This window comes from Oncorhynchus mykiss, chromosome 8 (genome assembly GCF_057628025.1).
Source record: "Oncorhynchus mykiss isolate SJ-2025 chromosome 8, ASM5762802v1, whole genome shotgun sequence".
Classification (NCBI taxonomy): Eukaryota; Metazoa; Chordata; class Actinopteri; order Salmoniformes; family Salmonidae; genus Oncorhynchus; species Oncorhynchus mykiss.
In genome coordinates, this window is record NC_143029.1 from 50,393,675 (window position 1) to 50,410,452 (window position 16,778).

At 40.3% G+C, this 16,778-nt stretch overlaps 1 pseudogene; it reads left to right on the forward strand.

Annotated features, from left to right (window-relative positions):
* Positions 1–295: 295 nt before the first annotated feature.
* Positions 296–1,314, forward strand: LOC149981678 (ubiquinol-cytochrome-c reductase complex assembly factor 3 pseudogene; annotated as a pseudogene).
* The last annotated feature ends 15,464 nt before the right edge of the window (positions 1,315–16,778 follow it).

The following is a 16,778-nucleotide window of genomic DNA, read 5'->3' on the forward strand; positions in this document are numbered from 1 at the left end:
TCTCACTGATATGCATATGGAACATGTAGAACCAATACCAAAATAATAATTGTAAAATGTATTAAATAATTACTTTGTTGATCATGTTTAAGAATATTCCAACTCTGTGAAGCATATGCCATTTACTACTACATCTTTGGTATGAATTTTGACAATTTGTAACATTTTGTACCAGTTTCATCTCAGGACTTTTATTTTGAAAGGGAATCACAGCGATCACATTCTTGTTCTTGCTAGTTCTTCTTACTCTTGCTTGGATCACACAGCTGACAGTCGATGCTTTTTGTGCCAGGCAGCTTCCGTTCTGTTCCCATCCCAGAATGCATTGTGACTGTCAACAGACCAAAATAAAGCCACTTACAAAACCTCTGGGTGGACATTGTGCACTGCTGAAGGAAAAACACAAGTGATTGATAACATAGAAAACAAATGTGCAAAACCGAACGGACCAAGTAATACTATGAGCAGAGTCACTATCCTGGCATCCAAAGCGCTGGTCGGTGCACTAGGTGTTGGATATAATGTTTTCAGTGATTTCCCCAGGAGAAGAAAGGAAGAAGGAATTAATTCAACATTTCCCTGAAGCTAACCCAGTGAGAATGGAGGATACAAAGAGGAGAAATGCCCTTGTGATGCAGTCGCTTAAAGATGCTGCTGAGGACAGTGACTTGGACAGAGCATTTGAGGTGGCCAGAAATGGACCATGGGTGTGCAGAAAAGGACACCAGAAATAGAGAAATGATCAACCTGCTGCCTTCTATTGAACGTCCAGATGAAGGGACAGATGACTTCAGCAGAGTGGAAGTGTAGGCCCTGCCTCAAACGTATGTGCTCTCTGTCACCTGGGGCTGCATGGGAATTTGCCCTAAAACAGCCCTTCCCCCTTTTGAGGGGCCAAAATGTATCTCTCCCTCTCTACAGTATCCAGCGGACTGACTATTGGAATGTGTGAGAATAACACTATAGCATCCATGTTTGTTATCTATTTGAAAGTTGTTCATTGAGAAGAACTACCTAATACCTTGGATTCTCTTCTCATTACCATTTCTTAATCTTATTGCACATGGTTTTACTATATTAAATGGAGTCAGATAGTAAAATGTATTAAATGTAGATTGTTAAATATTATTATCCCTACAGTAGTTACTGAGGCAAATCGTCTGCCATAGGCCTATAATCTTGATGTTCACTTCCTGTTAAAAGACACAAGATGTTTGCTCCGACTTTGGGTATGAATGTAAAGGAGTGCAAGTGCTTTGTTTCATCACATAAGATAGTGTTAAAAATAAAAACATCAGTTTGCAAAATCCATAATTACTTGACCAAATCCTGTGTTACAGGGAAACATGTATTATAAGAATATTGTTGTTGGGTGATTAGCCATTGTTGCTGTAGATACTTTATTGTATGATGAGAGATCGTAAGGCACCTATAGGGTCATTACAGATAAGATAGTACTTTATTAATCCCCCAGAAGGGAAATGTTGATTGCACCAGCCAATACAGAGAACGCCAATAAATACACAATAAAACACAACTAAAAACACACTAAAAGCAGCACATACAGTACCAGTCAAAAGTTTGGACACACCTACTCATTCAAGGGTTTTTCTTTATTTTTACTATTTTTCCAAACTACGAAATAACACATGGAATCATGTAGTAACAGAAAAAGTGTTATACAGTGGGGCAAAAAAAGTATTTAGTCAGCCACCAATTGTGCAAGTTTTCCCACTTAAAAAGATGAGAGGCCTGTAATTTATCATCATAGGTACACTTCAACTATGACAGATAAAATGAGAAAAAACACACATGGACCTTCATAGTGGAGACTGAACCACCACTAGAGAGCAGCAAATGCTTGGCTGTTACTCTACAGGTTGTGGAGGTATATGACACTGGCAAATCCTATTTAAACCTACAACATATGAGAGAGTGAGTGTGTATGTCTTTGTCTGTCTGTTTGTCTGTGTCTATTTGTGTGTTTTTGTGTGTGCAGGTGCTCTGTCACAGCTGTGGAAGGCGGGTGGGTTGTGCTGTTGTGTTAGCACTTCCAAGTTCTCAGGAGGCCTTTCTGTAGTTTTACACCTGCCTGTTCACACTTTAGTCGAGCCAGACTGCTCACGTCACTACCGCACCTCTCAACACTCCATCACACATTTCAGCCCATCTGTGGGAAGACGGGCCGCTATTTTTAACTGGCTGGTATTTTTCCTGTTATACTCCTCACAAAAGTAACACATTATTCAAGTAATTTGATTGACAGTGATATAGAAGGGCTTAATTAAGAAAGGTGTTCCTGGAACATGCGGACTGTGTGTGTCTGTGTGTCCAAATGGGTAAGTTTGTACGTACTGTGTGTTTGCATGCATATGTACTGTGTGTATGTTTTTACATTTGTTTGTACAGGGAGTAATTTAGTTTAACTGTACAGGGAGGAGGATCCGATGAAGGATTAAAAAGGGGAAGCCAAGCCTGGGAAAAAAGGCATATTACAAGCTACGTGTTGTGATAATTGCATTGTTTGCTCTATAACCAATTAGTTAATACACCACTGTGATATACAGTGCCTTCAGAAAAAATGCATACTTCTTGACTCATTCCACATTTTGTTGTGTTACAGCCTGAATTCATAGTTTATTAAATTGATTGTTTTTCTCACCCATCTACATGCAATACACCATAATGACAAATTGAAAACTTGTTGAACATGAAATACAGAAATATCTCATTTATATAAGTATTCACACCCCTGAGTCAATACATGTTAGAATCTTTCTGGGTAAGTCAGAGCTTTGCACACCTGGACGGTACAATTTTTGCCCATTATTCTTTTTTAAATTATTAAAGTTCTATCGAGTTGGAGAAGCAAGAGAGAGAGAGAGCTGGAGAGAGAAAGACATTGTCATTTTTTCCCCCAGTTTCACCTACATAGCTAGAAAATGCAGCTGGCTAGTTTAGTTACTCAACCACGGCTCAAACAGAAGGATGCTATCTTAGCTAGCTGGCACTCTTCCAAGTCAAGGTAAGCTTTTGGTTTTATTACCACCGGGGCCCGCTGGTGTAACTGCTTACTGACTATACACTGTAACGTTACTGCATGATTGTAGAGGGTTTACTAATGCATTAGTTATATTAGCTATGCTGACTAGGACGTTATTTTAGCTAATATGGGGACAATGATGTAGGCTGTGTGTAGCGGTTATGATATGGTTGGGCTTCGAAATGTTCTCTCGTCTGGTCACATACAGCTGATGTGTTGTTCAAGTCCACAAACGAAGGGAAGAGGAGGAGAGTGCATAGAGGATAGAATGAATACGTGGCTGCTATGAAAGTGAACTCTGTTCCGCTGATTCTGTTGAAAAATGTTTCTTAAACGGAAGCAAGTGAAACAGGGATAAAAAAATACCTGAAATTGTCCAATAGAAAACACTCGTTTGCACCCTAGATAAGCTAGATTCAGGAAAGAGTGTGCCAAGCGGTATTGAATGTGTCACTGTGTCATCTCAAATCTTTCTCTCGACCTGTGTGCACCTAAGTTGTAAACTTTAATTCATAGGCTAGGTTGTAGCAACCTCATGATGTGTATAGGGAAATGTAAGTATAATGTAGGGGCCTAAATCTATCGATATTACATTGAACTAGGTGAATGGAATATGAATGACAGTCATCCAACATGCTGTAATAGAAATAAGGCCATGCTTGTCCTCCGTCATCATAAATGGCACAGATCGCCACTGACACGTCTTGTGTTCAAGATGCTAAATGGCCTGGCTCCCCCTCCACTTAGTACTTTTACTAAAACAGAAAACCCAAACCCATGGCAGCAGATCCAAAACGTCTGCCATGAGAGATGACTGTATATTTCATTCTGCTTTCTCTGTGAGAGCTTCCCATGTCTGGAACACATTGCCATCAGACACACACAACTGCACCACCTATCACACCTTCACAAAAACATAAAGACATGGCTAAAGGCCAATCAGACTTCAACATAATCCCTAGCTGTGTATTGCTGCTCTCCATGTTATTGGGGCTCCCGAGTGATGCAGCAGTCTAAGGCACTGCATCTCAGTCCTAGAGGCATAGCTACAGACCCTGGTTCAATTCCAGGCTGTATCACAACTAGCCGTGATTGGGAGCCCCATAGGGCGGCACACAATTGGCCCAGCATCGTCAGGGTTTGGCCGGGACAGGCTGTCATTGTAAATAATAATTTGTTCTTTACTGGACTTGCCTAGTCCCAAGATAGTATTGCAAACTAGAGATGCATGTGGAACAGTGCCAAACAATGGAGAGAAATCCCACTCTGCCCTATGGGATGGGTGTTAAAATAATCTTGCTGTCACAGCAGATTTCCTCCTCTTCCTCTGAATGAAGAGGTGAAACAAGGATCGGACCAATATGCGACATGGTCCATTGTATTTAATATGAAAACTCAACATGAACACAAATACAAAACAACAAAGTGAACTGGCAACGAACCAGTCCCGTGTGGCACAAAAACTGACACAGGAAACAATACCCAAATACAAAATACCCAAAGAACATGGCTGCCTAAATATGGTTCCCAATCAGAGACAACAATAAGCACCTGCCTCTAATTGAGAACCAATCTAGGCAACCATAGACTTACATAAACACCTAGAAAGGAAACAGCCCCATAAACATACAAGACCCCTAGACAAGACAAAACACATGCATCACCCATGTCACACCCTGACCTAACCAAAATAACAAGGAAAACAAAGAACACTAAGGTCAGGGTGTGACACTTGCCTGCTAAATTCATTACAGTACTTTCATACAAGTGAGAATTTCAGTTGATATCATCAGCAATATGAGGTGAAATTGCTACTACAACACATGCAAAAATTAGAATTTAACCTCAAAAGAAATTGACATGAGAATTTAGAGCTTCAACTATGGTTATATGGAAATAAATAACAGGCCCTCTGCAGTAAAGTTACTTGAGGGTTCCAATGATTTGGGCTTAAATGCCATTCAGTCTTGGCGTCTACTATACAATCTACCACTTACCTTTGGTGAGTTGGTGTCTCCAAATGATCAACACTGGCATTTGCTGCTTCAAATAGTCAACATTGTATTTTCTCCAGTCGATTTGTCTACTTGAATTTGAGTTTATTTTTACAGGGCCAGAGCACATTAATCAACGTTTCAATAAACAGCAGTCCCTTTGCAGGTTATTAAAAGCCATTACAAAACAATACGAACAAACAATGAGCAGTGAACACATGCAGAGCAACATAGGACCAGCAACACGTAGCACGCAAACAGAGCAACACCACAAAATCCACCTCATAAGCTACAGCAACAGATTAAATTTTTATTTAACTAGGCAAGACATTTTCTTATAGAAAATGAAGGCCTACTCCGGCCAAACCCGGACGACGCTTGGCCAATTGTGCGCCACCCTAAGGGACTCCCAATCACGGCCGGTTGTGATACACCATGAATTTGGTGACCGTACAAGGGAACCTAACAGTAACTCACTTTACAGAATGTTTATATCTCGTACAATTGGGTCAAGTAGTGAGTGAGTGTTTTTATGTTTTGAGCATGAAATAGAGAAACCAGGTGAATATTGACCAGAGAAATTCCAAATTTGGAAACAGTTCTTAAAGTAAATTGAACCCAATTTATGCATGCCACGCGTCGATCCAAGAGGATTAGCGATTTCAAAGTATTTTTGTCAATAAACTCTAACAGATGTTACAAAATGGGGGTACATACATTAGTTTATCTGTAACAATAAACTGGGCATATGTTCCAGTGGTTCTATTGCATTGTGCCAAGAACATTCAACTGGATTTACAGTTCCCCACTTCTGAGAAATATTTCAACCTTTTGGTTTCAGAATTCAATACACTGAAAGAATTTTCAATTTGCCCAAAACACTGATTCTATTTTACACCCAATATAATTGTTGGCAGTTTCCTGTAAAGACTGACTATTTAGCTTGACTGTGGATATCATCAACTATCTCTTCCATGGAACTGACTAAAGTGTTCAGTTGTTTTACCAACTCCCGCTGATTTGAGTTGAGCTATTGTTGCGGCACAATTATCTGCAATACTCTTATTATACAGAGCTGAATCACAATGTGAGCTTGGGGCTAGCACATCACCAAAATAGTTTGCTGCAAGACTGTTAGCAGTGTTAGAGGGGCCTCTACCATAATTACCAGAAACTGCTACGGATCGCTCTTCATTTTCCTTGTTATGATACTTTCTAAATCCAGAAAAAAGTGACAAATACATGTGAACAACCAACCTGACCACACTATAAACAGATTTCCCTGGACAAAGACTGTGGATTAACTTCAGATGTTTTACAATGCTGTTGGCATTTGCCTGGCGGCATTTGCAAACAAAACAAAACATTTGTGTCTCAAACAGATCTGTTTAATGCAACATCCTGGCCCTCAGCTCTGCTACCCTGGGATTCGCCTTAGTTGTATCAACGTCAATGTCAGAAATTGTCATTTGGAGAAAAGTGTACATGTTTGCCAGACCCTGACTTGAGGTACCAAAGATAAAGTGAGCTTTGAAAAGCTCATCAAAACTGTCCAGTGAGCCAGATGCCTTACAAGGTACTGCATGTTTATCAATCACTACTTCCGGTGATGCCATCAAGATGCTGCTGGATGCTGGTCCCTGCCTATAATAAGACAACAATGTATTCTTTCCTCTGCAGGCTCCTTTTGCAGGCGCTTCAGTCTCCATGCCAAGTAGCCACTCCAGTCTTCTGCATTGTAATAGTAGGCCTTGATAAACAAAGAAATAAGAAACAAACCTTTTCTGGAAGAAAAGTTTAACAGTTGCAGTTTAACTGTTTAATATTTAACGCTCCTCAGTCACCTTGTCACGCTCTGACCTTAAAGAGCCTGTTAATTTCTCTATTTGGTTAGGTCAGGGTGTGATTTGGGTGGGCATTCTAGTTTTCTATTTCTTTGTTGGTCGGGTATGGTTCCCAATCAGAGGCAGCTGTCTATCGGTGTCTCTGATTGGGAATCATACTTAGGCAACCTGTTTTCCACCTGAGTTTGTGGGATCTTGTTTTTGCACAGTAGCTGTCTAGCCCTGCAGAACTTTACGTTCATTTATATTTTGTTGTTTTGTCGGCGTTTCATTATTAAATTTATCATGAACACTTTCCACGCTGCGCATTGGTCTCACTCATTCAATGACGCACGTAACACACCTTCACATACACAAAGCCTGATTTATGTGATCTTCAAATGCAAGTGACCGAGGAGGAGCATGTAAACTATGTAAACTAGCATGTAAACTTAGACAGCTTTGTAACTTGAAGAGACTAGAAAATGCTGTTTATCATTTGAACATCTGGTGATGTTGCAGTGGCAGTTTCACTATCGGCAGATTGAGCCTTTAAAACAGCAAAACCACTTTAAAAAAAATGGTCTACCTGATGGAGTCATTTGTGCTTGTATGAACGAATACATTGATCACATCTCTGTACTTTTGACAACTGTTACTCATTTCAGGAAACTAAGCGTATGTCTTGCGTCACTACTCTACAGGAGAGGCATTTGAATGTAAACACATATTTTTTTTTGCATAATGCATGTTCTTGGCAGAAATGCCTTCTGGAAAATGTGAACTTTCATGTGCCTCAAACTTATATGCCATCTGTAAATACTAATAAAATTGTTAAATTACGAGCCTAGTTGGTTTAGCCACTGAAAAGACAGGAAGACAGGAACCCATGTAGCACGCTTCTGTCTATAACATAAGCAGCTCAGGATGTGTAGGTAATCCTTTTTAACTATGCTATTTTGAAACAAATTACGAAGAACTGCATAAGTGTTGCTAACGCTCTCCACTTTCTGAAAGACAGAGTTTTACAATCAGTGGAATGCGCGGTGGAAGCAGAATATGACACTGCATTCGGAAAGTATTCAGACCCCTTGACTTTTCCCACATTGTTACGTTACAGCCTTATTCTAAAATTGATTAAATAAAACAAAATCCTCATAAATTTACACAATACTCCATAATGACAAAACGAAAACAGGTTTTCAGAAATGTTGGCAAAAAAAAAAACCTTGTTCAGACCCTTTGCTATGAGACTCGAAATTGAGCTCAGGTACACAATGTTTCCATTGGTCATCCTTGAGATGTTTCAACAACTTGATTGGAGTTCACCTGTGGTAAATTCAATTGATAGAACAGGATTTGGAAAGGCACACACTTGTCTACATAAGGTCCCACAGTTGTCAGAGCAAAAACCAAGCAGTGAGATCAACGGAATTGTATGTAGAGCTCCAAGACAGGATTGTGGCAAGGCACAGATCTGGGGAAGGGTACAAAAACATTTCTGCAGGGTTGAAAGTCCCCAAGAACAGTGGTCAGACCACCATAACTCTTCCTAGAGCTGGCCGCCCAGCCAAACTGAGCAATTGGGGGTGAAGGGCCTTGGTCATGGAGGTGACAAGAACACGATGGTCACTCTGACAGAGCTCTAGAGTTCCTCTGTGGAGATGGGAGAACCTTCCATAAGGACCATCATCTTTGCAGCACTCCACCAATCAGGCCTTCGTGGTAGAGAGGCCAGACGGATGCCACTCCTCAATAAAATGCACATGTACCTTGCTCCGTTCATCTTTGCCTCGATCCCGACTAGTCTCCCAGTCCCTGCTGCTGAAAAACATCCCCACAGCATAATGCTGCCACCACCATGCTTCATTGTAGGGATGGTGCCAGGTTTCCTCCAGACGTGACCCTTGGCATTCAGGCCAAAGAGTTCAATCTTGGTTTCATCAGACCAGATAATCTTGTTTCTCATGGTCTGAGAGTCTTTAGGTGCCTTTTGGCAAACTCCAAGTGGGCTGTCTTGTGCTTATTACTGAGTAGTGGCTTCCGTCTGGCCACTACCATAAAGGCCGGATTGATGGAATGCTGCAGAGATGGTTGTCCTTCTGGAAGGTTATCCCATCCCCAGAGGAACTCTAGAGCTCTGTCAGAGTAAACATTGGGTTCTTGGTCACCTCCCTAACCAAGGCCCTTCTCCCCCGATTGCTCAGTTTAGCCGGGGGTCGGCCAGCACTAGGAAGAGTCTTGGTGGTTCCGAACTTCTTCCATTTAAGAATGATGGAGGTCACTATGTTCTTGGGGACCTTCAATGATGCAGAAAGGTTTTGGTACCCTTCCCCAGATCTGTGCCTCGAAACAATCCTGTCTCGGAGTTCTACGGAAAATTCCTTCAACCTCATGGCTTGGTTTTTGTTCTGACATGCACTGTCAACTATGGACCTTATAGACAGGTAGGTGTGTCTTTTCAATTAATGTCCAATCAATTTAATTTACCACAGGCGGACTCCAATCAAGTTGTTCTAACATCTTAATCAGGATGGAAACAGGATGCACCTGACCTCAATTTTGAGTATCAGAGTAAATGGTTTGAATAGTTATGTAAATAAGGTATTTCTTTTTATATATATATATATATATATATATATATATATATATATATATATATATATATATATATATATATATATATATATATGCAAAAAAAATCTAAAAACCTGTTTTCACTTTGTCATTATGTGGTATTGTGTGTAGATTGCTGAGATTTTGTTTTATTTAATCCATTTTAGAATAAGGGTGTAATGTAACAAAATATGGAAAAAGTCAAGTGGGCTGAATACTTACCAAAGGCACTGTAAATCTTTGGTAGTAGTGTTGATAGTTGATTTGGCTTTACCACGAATTCGCATTGGAGTCCTGCCATTTACTTTCCCTTCGAGGATGTCTCCAGCAGGGGCTACCACAGTACTGATGGCTTTGGGTAATGTGAGAGACGATGGATAAAGTTATGGACTGTGGACACAAGCTAGCTGTGGACACAAGCTAGTTGTGCTAGCTAGCTAGTGCAGCCTATCATGTGATGCACAGAATGGCATAGCTAGCACAATACATTTGGTTATCAAAAGTAATTAGATGAGATGTGAAACAGTTGATTATACTTAGGCTAAAACCTAGCTGTTTAATTTGTTTACTTAGCTATACAAGCAAGCTAAAAATGCACACCTCTTAGAACAAGCCATATAATTATGATAGCTAGCTAAATCAATGACGAGGGTGTGAGAGACATCTGCACGAGCTCAGCCATGCACAAAGAGACCTGCTTGCAATTATTGACTGGGAGCATTTTTAAGCTGTGATTGTTTTACAATCACAACACAATCAGAACGATTGGGAACTATTTCCGGGAAGATTTTTACATGACAACCTGCAGTTAAATGCTTTTGGGACAAAGTTACAACATTAATTTTAAAGAGCATAAATTTAAATATTCAATGGTCTTCAACCATTATGTTACAGCACCTTCATAAAGTAGTCACACCCCTTGACTTTTCCCACATTTTGTGTTACAGCCTGAATTTAAAATCAATTGAATCAAGAATTTGTGCCACTGATCTACACACAATACCCCACAAAATCATTTTTACATAAAAAAATGTACAATTTAAATGTTTTGAGTCAATAAGTATTCAACCCCTTTGTTATGGAAAGCCTAAATACGTTCAGGAATAAACATTTGCTTAATAAGTTGCACGGACTCAGGGTGCCATAACAGTGGGTAACATTATTTTTGAAAGATAACCCCATCTCTGTACCACACACATACCTGTAAGGTCCCTCAGTCGAGTAGTGAATTTCAAGCACAGATTCAACCACAAAGACCAGGGAGGTTTTCCAGTGCCTCGCAAAGGCCACCTATTGGTAGATGGGTTAAAAAAAAAAGCAGACACGGAATATCCCTTTGAGCATAATTACACTTTGGATGGTTTATCAATAAACCCAGTAACTACAAAGATACAGGCATCCTTCCTAACTCAGTTGAGGAGAGAAAGGAAACCTCAGGGATTTCACCATGAGGCCAATGGTGATTTTAAAACAGTTACAGAGTTGGAGTCAACATGGGCAAGCATTCCTGTAGAACGCTTTTGAGGACTTAGAGTCCATGCCGCAAACTGAGGCTGTTCTGAGGTCAAAAAGGGGTGCAACTATGGTTGTTATGACCATATTACCGCCACACCACCAGTCAAATTCCACAGGTCAAATTCCACAGTTTAGTAACAGTAATTAGGCTTATCCAAGCTCTAATGCTGCTGACGGTCATTAGTAGCCTCCCAAACTTGCTAACTGACTGGTACTCCGCACTCTATTGTCCCTCTAATCACTCTGACATCAATGCAAATGTAAATCTAATCAAACACTTCATGAGAGCCCATGAGCTCATGTTGCACAACATTTCTATAGGCCATCAGCTTTCTATAGGCTAGGCCTACTATATTTATTTCTCAACTTTCCTAATTTTAGCACATTGCTTCTCTTTACAACAGGAGTATAGCCTGCCTGGCTGGCATGAAAATGAACCACGGGAAAAGCGTCCTTCCATTTGCTATTTAAGTGCATAGATGACATGTATTTTTTCCGCTGCCCCTGTTGAGACAGGTGCATGATAATGGTCCATTTTAAATCATAAGAATTTTACACATATATTATTTAGTATTGCAGCGGGTCTTATATGTACCACAGGGGAACCAAGAAATGAAGTGTGACACCACGGCTGTCTTTTTGGGTTTTATGTTGAACACATCAGTCTCCAATGCACCATCTGACAAGTTGTTCTTTCTCTCAGTGTTTTCTCGGACTCACACAAATCACATTCATACATAAAGCCATAATGTATAGTATAAAATAATAACCAGTCCTTAATACAACGAATGTATAATCTTAATTCTTAGACAATAGAACCATACCTGCAATACTATTGTGAAAAGACAGGAACACATCCAATGCACCATCTGACAAATTGTTCTATACAGGAGCATGAAGGTAAAACACATATCCTATCTCAGTTCCCCAATACATTGCTAGCTGCTTTCAGTGTTGACAGTACCAAAATACAACTCATGTACAAAAACACTGCAACACAAACAAGTTAAACGTGAAATCGCCTCTATCCCATTCAGACCTTAGTGGGCCAAAACTACATCTCCCATAATGCAATGCCAGCACCAGTCGGCAGCTCAGCTAACCGTCTGCATCACAGAAAGGCATGCTAGCTAGCAACAGCAGCACTTTTAGCACTCTGTAAACTATATTAATAACAATAAAACTCTGAAAGTTACATGTTTCAATAGGCTCACACTCTCTTATAACAATATATCCAGCATTAACCTTGGGATGTTTTATTTATTTCACGTTATGGACTTCTACAAAGGAGTAATCTGCAACATAACTTTCTCTCAGTGTTTTCTCGGACTGAGGAGAACGAGAGCAACGGGTAGTACCAGGGTGTTAGTAGGTGACGCAAGCACCCAGATTAAATAAAATGCATTTAATGAAACAAAACCCGAAGATGTTAAACATCATTCAGCTACTGTAGCTGCCTACCTAACATCAAAAGTTCCTGGGGATCATAGCGATCTGACTCCCCCTTCTGTCTGAACTTGGAATATTCCTGTTCGTGGGCTTTGGCCACAGACCCTCAACCTGGTTGTTCTGTTCTGCGTTGTGTACTAATAATAATAACTTGAAGTTTGATGGAATAACCTTTAACTCTCCTACAGTATATGTAAAGACAAGATAAAATCAATAATAGTGTGATGCGTGACAATATTAGCCTATCACTTGTGAATGATGCCCAGTTTAAGGCAAACTTCAATCTTTTTTTTGCAACTTTATCGAATCATAGTCGCACACCTCATGTAGCCTAGCCAAAATATTTTGATAAGGTTTGTATCAACTAAAGTGGTAAATAACATTAATCTGCTTCACAACGGGTGTAGAGGCTAATTGGCATGCATACTCAGCTTGTGAGTTTTAAGTTTGGGGAAGATCATTTTCACCATAAAAATTCCCTTTTATAATAATCACATGTGGTCCCTTTTGAGAATGGTGTTTTCCTGCTAAATGGAACATTTGCGCTTATAGCCTACTGCAGTGTGGGCATTGCTGTGCTTTTAATGTGAAGAGATAGCTTAAAATGTTGATAAACTATTAGGCTAAACGTTCACATCTGTTGCATCAGGCTCATTGCTTAAAACAGTTTTTTTTATGCTAGTGGTTGTATTCATCTGGGATCTATCGCATACCACAACTGTCCCAGACTATGTTTGGAAAATGTATTTCTCGCACAGAAATGGTCAACTTTTGTACTATGGGGATAGTAGACAGCTTTTGCTGTCCATTAGGCCTATTTATCTTGTTGGCTGACAAAAAGTAAATGTGGACAGTTATTCCAATATCATCAATATGCGCATCGGAATTGGATAAGGACGCGCACAGTTGCATCCCATATGTGTCTGTCTTCACTTGTAGCCTGTGAGAAAGACCCGATCAGGTGACAGAGCCATGTGAGTGAGAAGTGCTTCGGCACACAGCCAGGAGAAGGGAATTATAATTATTATATTCAACCTAAGGGCACAACGGCCAAAAAAGGCATGGATTTCTTTAGGTGGCATTACGGCCACACAAAGGGGATGTAGCCAGAAAATTCAAGGCATTATCAAGTGCTTGTCAAATTTTTAATGAGAGACTGATGACGTGTGTACAGCCTGCGCAAAAAAAAAACAAAGCAGAGCTCATGCCTTTCATGCAACTTTTTTCAAATCGTCATTAGAGTCGCATCATGGAGCCTTAGAATGTATTGAAAATTGAAACATATAGCCCAACATTTGTATCACAACTACAGTTACATAAATAACTGTAAATTAAGCATACTGTATAGGAGTACTTGTTTCTTTGTTAACCACTCTACACAGAAGAGCCGCATATCAAATATTTGATGAAATATCATTATTATTTTGTTCAGCTAATTTCAATTGTATTCTTCATACTATAAAATGATATAAAACAATGCCATGGAATTCTAAGCAAATTATGTCAGCTAAATGAACTAGTGTAGCCCACAGGCATATGGCATAGCATAAGGACAACACAGAGTATGCTATTCTGTTCTTCTGAACTAGACCACATTTTCTTCATACCATGTTTCTTTAGACCTGTCCCCAAAAAATAATGGATTTATTGTGATGGTGTAGGCTATATTAAATGGATTTATTAGACTTTTTAAAATGTAGATGTTCCAAAGGTATGCATCAGTGGCTTGTAGGCTATGTGTGGAAGCCAGGAGATGATACATGTGTTTATGTCAATTACCAAGGGACCGGCAGTTATTTGACAATCACAATCAGGTACAACTCAATAAAAAGTTGGTCCAAAAAAAAACAAACTATTCTTGATATCTTGTCTAAATAACCGATGGAAAGGTTTGTTGATATCCACTCTAGACATTTGTCAGTAAATAATATCGGCACACACTTTTAATCAAGCCCCTGCAATATCGGCAGCTCTTTTAATCAAGCCCCTGCAGCTGGACTACCGGGGAGATTGTGATTGATCACTTTGGGAGCCTGCCTTGAACCCACCAAAATGAACGTGTGAGAATGTTTACTACTTTCAACTAAATATCTGTGTATCTGGCTTCCTACTGTTAAACTGTGAAATGCTTATGTTGATTAAATAAGAAATTAGACTCGATTTAAAGTGGGGTGGCACAGTAGTCTAGTGGTTAGAGCTTTGGGCTAGTAACCGAAAAGTTGCTAGATCAAATCCCCAAGCTGACAAGGTAAAAATCTGTAGTTCTACCCCTGAACCCAATGTCCCTAGGCTGTCATTATAAATAAGAATTTGTTCTTAACTGACTTGCCTGGTTAAATAAAAATGACAGACATGAATATTGAACCTAATATTGAAATCAAATCATAATCATGTCACCATAAAAGCACAGCTAACAAACAATTACTTAATAAGGCACTGCCTAATATGGCTGATTAAGCAATTGTCAACTTAAGTATCAGATCTTCATTATTCACGGCTGTGTCGATGAATATCAAAAAGGAATGAAATAAAGATGTATGTTCATTGTAATTACTATATAGCTATAAACTAGATGTGGCATCTCAAAGACGTGATCATGTAGATGCGCATCACGTTCAGTATGACGCCTCATTTGCTTTAAAAGCTAGCTGTGTGATGTGTTGAGAGCCCTATAACTTATACATTAACAAGGTAAGCTTTATAACTAAAACAGTGTCTGGCTTTGACACCTAGACACTGATGTGATGAAAATGCCCTCGAGGCTTCCAACAGCAAAACAAGCATTTATAAGAATGCTGTAGGTACTGAAATTGTTTTCTAAGTGTGAAATGAATATCCAACTAGTCAGTGACAACTGTGTGGAGTTTGTGACAGCAACTATGTGAGCATATTATAGACACCATGTCCTGTGATTTCTTATGATCTTCTATGTAGAAGAACCCCTTACCTCATAACTATTTGTGTGACTAGTTTGTAGCTCAAACCGTTCGGACTTTACAGACGATTTTGTGAGAAGAACAGTTCAGGATCTGCCCTTGTCTCACAAACACTGCTGTAATTCAGCCCTCCGTCAATTGCACAGGCTAATGGTTGGAATCGGCGGTTGCAAAAAGTGTTGCACCAGATCCCGACTGGTGATGCCCCGCCAGTATGAGAACGGTACAGATCCATTCCTCCCAGCCTCTATGCGGAGCTCCGTGCTCTACTACAGTACAAGGTATGCTGGACAGGTGGTGAAGGAAAGTGCCAGCCCCTGGGCAGCCCTGGTAAGAAATACTATCGCAAACGGAATGCTTTGACTCTCAAGTATGCCTTCCTTCTACCCAGGAAAGAGGAGCCCTTGCCCCGCCTGAAGGAATCCCTGCGGAACCCGACGCTGGACTTGGCCAGTGGATATTGGCAGGTCCGGGTGGATCCGAGAGACCAAGAGAAGAGCCATCACCACGCCTCTTGATCTCTATAAGATCGCACGGATGCCCGTCGGTCTGTGTAATTCCCCTGCCACGTTCCAGCATCTGATGCAGCCGTGCCTCTAGGAATAGGTAAACAATTTCTTCAGCTGGTACCTTCAATATCTTAGCTCTATGCACCATATCATAAAAATGTTGATGGCAGCTTTGCACACTCTTGGCATTCTCTCAACCAGCTTCATGAGGAATGCTTTTCCAACAGTGTTGAAGGAGTTCCCACATAATGCTGAACACTTGTTGTCTGCTTTTCCTTCACCCTGCGGTCCATCTCATCCCAAACCATCTCAATTGGGTTGTGGAGGCCAGGTCATCTGATGCAGCACTGCATCGCTCTCCTTCTTGGTCAAATAGCCCTTACACAGCCTGGAGGTGTGTTTTGGGTCATTGTTGGGTCCTGTTGAAAAACAAATCATAGTCCCACTAAGCGCAAACCAGATGGGATGACAGATCACTGCAGAATGCTGTGGTAGCCATGCTGGTTAAGGGTGCCTTGAATTCTAAATAAATCACAGACAGTGTCACCTGCAAAGCACCTTCACACCTCCTCCATGCTTCATAGTGGGAACCACACATGCAGAGATCATCCGTTCACCTACTCTGCATCTCACAAAGACACAGCGGTTGGAACCAAAAATCTCAAATTTGGACTCATTAGACCAAAGGACTGATTTCCACAATGAAGGCCTGATTCAAGCAGACTCCTCTGAACAGTTGATGTTGAGATGTGTCAGTTACTTGAACTCTGTGAAGCATTTATTTGGGCTGCAATCTGATGTCTAGTTATCTCTAATGAACTTATCCTCTAGAGCATAGGTAACTCTGGGTCTTCCTTTTCCTGTGGTGGTCATCATGAGAGCCAGTTTCATCA